The sequence below is a fragment of the Solanum stenotomum genome, chromosome 12 (assembly GCF_019186545.1).
Source record: "Solanum stenotomum isolate F172 chromosome 12, ASM1918654v1, whole genome shotgun sequence".
NCBI lineage: Eukaryota > Viridiplantae > Streptophyta > Magnoliopsida > Solanales > Solanaceae > Solanum > Solanum stenotomum.
Genome location: NC_064293.1, coordinates 17,153,055 through 17,159,885, shown reverse-complemented (window position 1 = coordinate 17,159,885; position 6,831 = coordinate 17,153,055). Strand labels below are relative to the sequence as shown.

Here is a 6,831-nt window from a genome sequence, read left to right as displayed (position 1 = left end):
TGAAATAATAATCATAATTATCAGAATCAAAAGGATAATTGATGGTGAACATTTTTTTTCAAAATACTTTAAATTCATAATTATTTGTAATTCACACTCAGAATGACTTCTCTCATAATTATAATGTATAACAAAATCATTTTAAGAAAACTTATAACGTCAAAAAATTTTTTCCCCTCAATTATCGGGCTGCTACACCTTGTCTCCTATCACATATACTAAATTGAAAAAACAATAGTTATGTGGTTGCTAGTCATTGAACTAATGAACCCTAAAAGATGATTTATTCATTATATTAGTTAATTTGTCAAATTTTTCCATATCGAGTAAATAAAATAATTTATTGATAAAAAAATATCATCTGACATGAAATAATTCATTTTAGATGCCTCAGTAATTGAGATATATGATAAAAAAAATAAAATTAAAGAACAGTTCATAAGATTACACATCATGATTTTCAAAGAAAAAAAATCATATGATAGACAAAATTTTACGAATTCATAAATCGAAATTAGAGACCCATGATTTTGAAACGAACTTGAATTGCAATAGTAACTTCAAGAGTATCTCTGCAATTCAGGTACGTTCCAAAATCATGGCTCCCTCTAATTTCTATTTATGAATTCATAAATTTGTCTAATTTCGCTCAGAGGCGTATCCAGGATCTCAAGAACATGGGGGCACCATTATCTTCAAAATAGACAATTAATTCGATTAAATAAATTTTACGGTGAGAACAAGTTGACGAGCAAGTAGGTAGTAGCAATCCTTATATAGTAATAATTAGCAAAAAACATCATTCACTTACAACTGTCCTCGACGAGTTTTCATATTTTGAAAATGATCAATAATGACATAATTACTTACATTTTTAAATATACTACGCTCTATATAGCAAACTAAACAACCATTCAAAAGATCTTCATCCATCCTATTACGCAAATCATTCTTTAAGTACTTCATTGATGAGAATGCTCTTTCCATGCTTGCGGTAGCAACAGGAATAATCAAAGTTAGCTTCACAAGTAGATACACAAGTGACCAAGTTTGATCTAGTTTTGTCTCTATCATCACTCTTGCAAGATCCTTGATTCCTTTCAAGTTGAGAAACTTGCTATCACACTTTTGAGCATAGACAATAAAATCATCGAGTTGAAAATTGAGTTCCCGAAGCTCTTTATCACCAAACTCACTTGAATAGTACTCGGCTAGTTTCATTATCCTATCCTTGTGAAAATTAGCAAATGAATCAACTGGACTCAAACTAACCATACCAAGGAGCAAGTCACTAGTCACCACATCAAAACGATTATTGAGTTCTTGAAGTGCCAAATCAATGACGGCATAAAATACTTCCACACGAAAGTGATGCAAATATGAAATATTGGACCTCTTACGCTTTGACTTCCCATTAGAGTAGCCTTCATTCATTTTGGGAATTGAAATACCATGTTTACCACAAAATAAGCTAACCTCATCCATCATAGAGTCCCATTCATCCTCTCTCATCATTTGCAATCGTTTCTTTGAAAGGTCAAGCAATCCCATAGCATTAACAATATCTTGATCTTTCTTTTGCAAAACTTTATTCAACTCATTCGTCAATAGCAACACCTTAAACATCAAGTGCAACATAAAGACAAATTCAAATTCATGAATCTTGCTCAAAAGATTTTCCACCGCAAATCTATCAAGATGATATGGACAATCATGTTTCATATCCTTAAGCACATTAACAATTGAAGAAAAAAGAATCAGGAAATTGTCCAAGATTTTAAAATGAGACCCCCAACGAGTATCACCCGGTCGTTGGAGGCCACGTTCTTGATTCAAACCTTGCCCTGTATGAAATTCTCCAAATTTAAGCAACTCTTCCAACTTATCTTCTTGATGTTGTCTAAGTGAATCTCTGCGTTTAAATGAAGCTCCAATAGTATTCAAAATATTAGTCGAATTCTTTTTGGAAAGACCTACAAGTGCCAATTGCAATTGGTGAGCAAAACAGTGAATAAAATATGCAGATGACGTATCTTGTAAAATCAAAGACTTGAGACCATTTATTTCCCCTTGCATATTACTAGCCCCATCATAACCTTGACCACATATTTTGGATATACATAATGAGTGAACCAAAAACAAAGAATAAATTGTCTTTTTTAATGATTGAGAAGATGTATCATTTACTTGGACAATACTCAAGAATCGCTCTATCACCATTCCACTTTTGTTGACATATCTCAAAATTAGAGCCATTTGCTCCTTATGAGAAACATCCTTTGATTCATCAACTAATATTCCAAACTAATCACCGTCCAAGTCTTCAATGATAGCCTTAGTTGTTTCTTTAGCACAAGCCTCCACAATATCTTTTTGAATTGTCGGACAAATCCTCATATCATTTTGTGGAGCATTACCTAATATTACTCTTCCCACATCAAAACTTCTATCCCCATACCATTTCAAAAGTTCAAGAAAAGCACCCTTATATTCGGAACCTTCACTTTCATCATGTCCACGAAATGGAAATCCCGATGTCAAGAGAAATCTTTCTACATCAATTGAGGAATTTAAACGCATCCGATAATCACTTCTTGCCTTTTTACTTTGCTTGTCAAAAGAAGATTGGATCGATTGTCGTTGGTTTATCAAATCTTGCATCCTATTGAAACATTTATGATGGATACTATTTACCTTACCAACATGTTTTTTGAATCTTTCTAAAGCTTTGTTCCAACACCTAAAACCAGCTCTTGTAAATGAATCTCCGACATTTCCACAACTTTCAAGTTCATTCTTGAACAAATAACAACACAAACAAAATGTTGCGTCTGCTTTAATGCTATATTCCACCATTGAGATCTTCTCTTAAACCAAATTGGTCGAAATTGACGTATTTTATCTCCAAACTTAGTTTTAGGGAAGATATGATCAACAAGTTGACATGGCTTTTTTTGAATGTAATACCTCCTTACCGTATCTCGAATTTTAGGACGATAAGATGAAATAGGCATTCGATCTTTGGGATCTACTTCAAGAGATTTAACATCAAGCATATTATTCGTATTTGAAAGTGGAAAAGAATTTATATGTCTTTGAACTTCCGGAGCAACTTGTGAACTCACAAAATGGTTGATTAGAGCTAGAACTTGGTTAGCCATCTTTTGGCTTTGGTAACTTGATGAGAAACTTATCCATTTGTGATTTGATGATTTGAATGTAAGAATTATTTTACCTACAAAATTAAATATTCACACTTCTATTCAATCTTATCAAAACAAAATAATTTTAAAAAAATATTAGCACAAATAACAAGTTTACTAGTAAAAGAATCACAATTATTAGACAACTATTTAGAAATCAAGAAATTCTTATAAATTTAATTATTCAAGCAATCAAATAATGGCACCACTTCATAAATCAAGAAAAACATATAAAATAAATGAAGTATATTAATAAATAATTTATTTATTTTTAGATAGCATACCTTGTTACTTGTTCTCAAATCTCACTTCTACTTCACCATGAACAACAAAGTGGAATGAAGCCAAAAGAAGAACAATATGATGTCTTTACTCTTTTTTACCTTTTAGTTTAGGGCTTTGAAAAGTCAAAAGAAAAAAGTTATAAAAAAATAAGAAAAATGTCTAAAGAAGGGAAGGAGAAAAAGAAAGTAAAAAATATAATTTGACTTTATTGACACTTCCAGCTTAAGGTCTAGACATAGCTAATGCAACCTAAAAATATGGGTATTTGAACCTCTTTTTATTTATAAATTATTAAAAATATCTATGAAAAGTGGCACATTTTGTTATATTAATTAAAAATTAAAAATATTAATGTGGATAGAAAAATTTGAAACACAAATCTATAAGTTATGCACCCCCTATTTGTACATACTTATCAATATACTAGATTATTCTTTTTAACCTTGGGTTCACCAATACAAATTTAAAAAGATAATTAGAAAAATAGTAATATTATATAGGGGTTAGGAAGGGGAGGATGGGTGCATGTGAACCCACTCCCCCTCATGTACATACGCCTCTGATTTCGCTGCAATAGTCCAAATTTACTGATAAAGAAGATGACACATATCTAAAATGCTCGATTATTGATTTATTAAAATTATATATTTGAGAAAACTATGTGGTATGTTCACTTTTTTTTTTCATGAATATTGAGACAACTAATTTATAAAATTTTAATATTGTACTTCATCAATATTCATCAAACTACCAGGTGCAAAAGAAATTTGTTCTTTTTTTATTATACAATTATGGAGCTAATATAAATTATAAATTAGGCAAAAAAATAATCAAAATTAAAGCTAATTTTCTTAATTAATTATAATTCTAAGGGAGCAAACTCCTCATAGGAAAGTCACCTTTGACATCAATACAATATAAATGAGAAAGCAAAATTAACCACAAGCATTTTTGGGTAAAACACAAATTAAGGATATACATTTGAGAAACTGAATAAGGCATATACAATGAACAATGGTATGAGTTAATAGAATAATTTTATTTAATTAAAATCAAACACTAATTATAATTAAGACTATCATTTCATTTTTAAGTGGAATTTTTATAAAATTCGGTCAAAATATTTTTTTGATAACCATGAAAAAGTAATATAATTTCTATGTAACATAAAAAGGAAAAATAAATTTTGTATAATAAACATAAAGTTGAATAATCCACCCACCAATTTTAGACTTACTTTCATATATATATATATATATATATATATATATATATATATTTTATTTTTTTATTTTTTTATTTTTATTTTTTTTGTCAGTTTTCATATAAATAAAGCTTAATTGAAAAAATAATCTTAAGTCTGTCTATTGATTAAATGTAGGTGATACAACGTTTTTGATTGAATCACTCACTGCAAATTGTTTTTTAATTTGGAAATTTTTAAAAAATTAAGTTATATCTCATTTATTAAATGTTGAATTAATCACTTATTCTAGAAAAAAATTAAAAATAAATCTAAGACAAAAAATAAATTTAAAAGACATAATATTGGTCAATTTTTCTATTAGATCAAATAGACCAATTAAAATTAAAATGTTGTTTTAAAGAAGATGATGTTTTTGCCCATTTTATTCAATAACTACGAAATAAATGAATTCAATACATCATCAAATAAGGAAAATAAAATTTTACTTGTATCATAACACGAATATCTATTTATTGAAATATAGTATAACATGGGATTTCCAGCGAACATAAAGGAAAAAATTCTTATGTCCGCAAAAACATGATATATGGATATATCAATTTTCAAATAGATCGGGATCTCTGGATGACTGAAATGTAGTCGGTGAATTGATATGTATAATGGGATCGTAGTATGTTATTATTTTAGATTTAACCAATCTGATAAATTAACCAGTGCTAGTTGATGAGAGTTACTTGGGAAACAAAAAAGTAAAGTAAATCGGGGATTTGGTTATGAAGAATGTAAGAAGAGGATTCATGTTGAAATTGAATTCCACCATCGTCATCGTCATCGTCATCGTCATAAATGACCTCTTCATTGTGGCGAATGCCCTTCAATTTCTCAGCCGCCATATCATGTTGAGTTGCATTGAGAATGACTGAATGAGAGTGTATAGTGGTAGTCTACAAAGAGGTGTTCTCTGGTTTCATCAGCTCCTTGGCACATTTAGGTTCCACTTCATGTAATCTCCAGTTTCTCAATTAGTGTTCGTCCATGTAACATCAACCACGCACATTGTAAAGACAACTTTTGTCCTTGCACAATTATATTATGAAAGATGAAAGGCTTCCATGGTTGGTCAACCACATTGAGGAGATAGAATTATCGAATAGTTGGATCGGATGTCCGATCCTTGATTCTGCCACATAGCAATGCATGTTGTCCCTGGCTTCAAGAATTTTTCTCACCATCCAACATGTATCCATCTAATCCACCACTTGTCTTGCTTATGTGTTAAGTCCCAACACGTTTTTGTCAGAGCAGCTCTATTCCAAAGTTGTAGATTAGTTACATTAAGACCACCAACAGATTTTGGAGTACATACTTTTGTCCACGCTACTAGAGATTTATTAGTGATAGTATTGGAGCCTGACCATATATAGCTCCTACAATATCCATTTACCAATTTGATCACCTTGGAGTTGAGCCCAGTAGGATTGTATACCAAAGATATATAGATGACATGAGTTTGAACCAATTGTTCCTTGCTTGCATAAGATAATTTCTTGACTGTACAAGAATATGTCACGACCCAAGTTAGGAACATGACCGGCGCTAGCCTTACAAGAATTCTACAGAAAATCGGGCATAGTTTCCTTTGCTTTTAGGTCAATTCTGAACTTTCATGTCTCAGAAATTCACAACACAACTAATAACAACTATAAACCACAACATAATATCCATCAATGATCTAATTGTCACGCAATAAAATCAATTCATCTCCAAATACGAAAAAGAAGTTCCAAGCTAGTCTCTTGACTACAATACGAAAGACTGATCATGCCTCAAATAAAAGGAATGACGAATGGAGCGACTCTAAGGGTGTGTTTGGTATGAAGGAAAATGTTTTCCATGGAAAATGTTTTCCTAGAAAATGTTTTCCCGGAAAACAAGTTGATTTTTGACTTATTTTCTCATGTTTGGTTGGTGAGTAGAAAATATTTTTCGGAAATTTTTTTTAGTGTTTGATTTATGAATGATTTTTTTTTTTTTAGAAATACCTTTTATTTTTACTAGGGTAGAAAATAATTTTTGAAATTGAAAATATTTTTTAAAAACAAACTTAAATTTTTTTGGGGGTGGGGTGGGGGGGGG

At 30.5% G+C, this 6,831-nt stretch overlaps 1 pseudogene; it reads right to left on the bottom strand.

The window, feature by feature from the left end:
• Window positions 1-649: 649 nt before the first annotated feature.
• LOC125847173 (uncharacterized) lies at window positions 650-3,161 on the bottom strand (annotated as a pseudogene).
• Window positions 3,162-6,831: the final 3,670 nt, after the last annotated feature.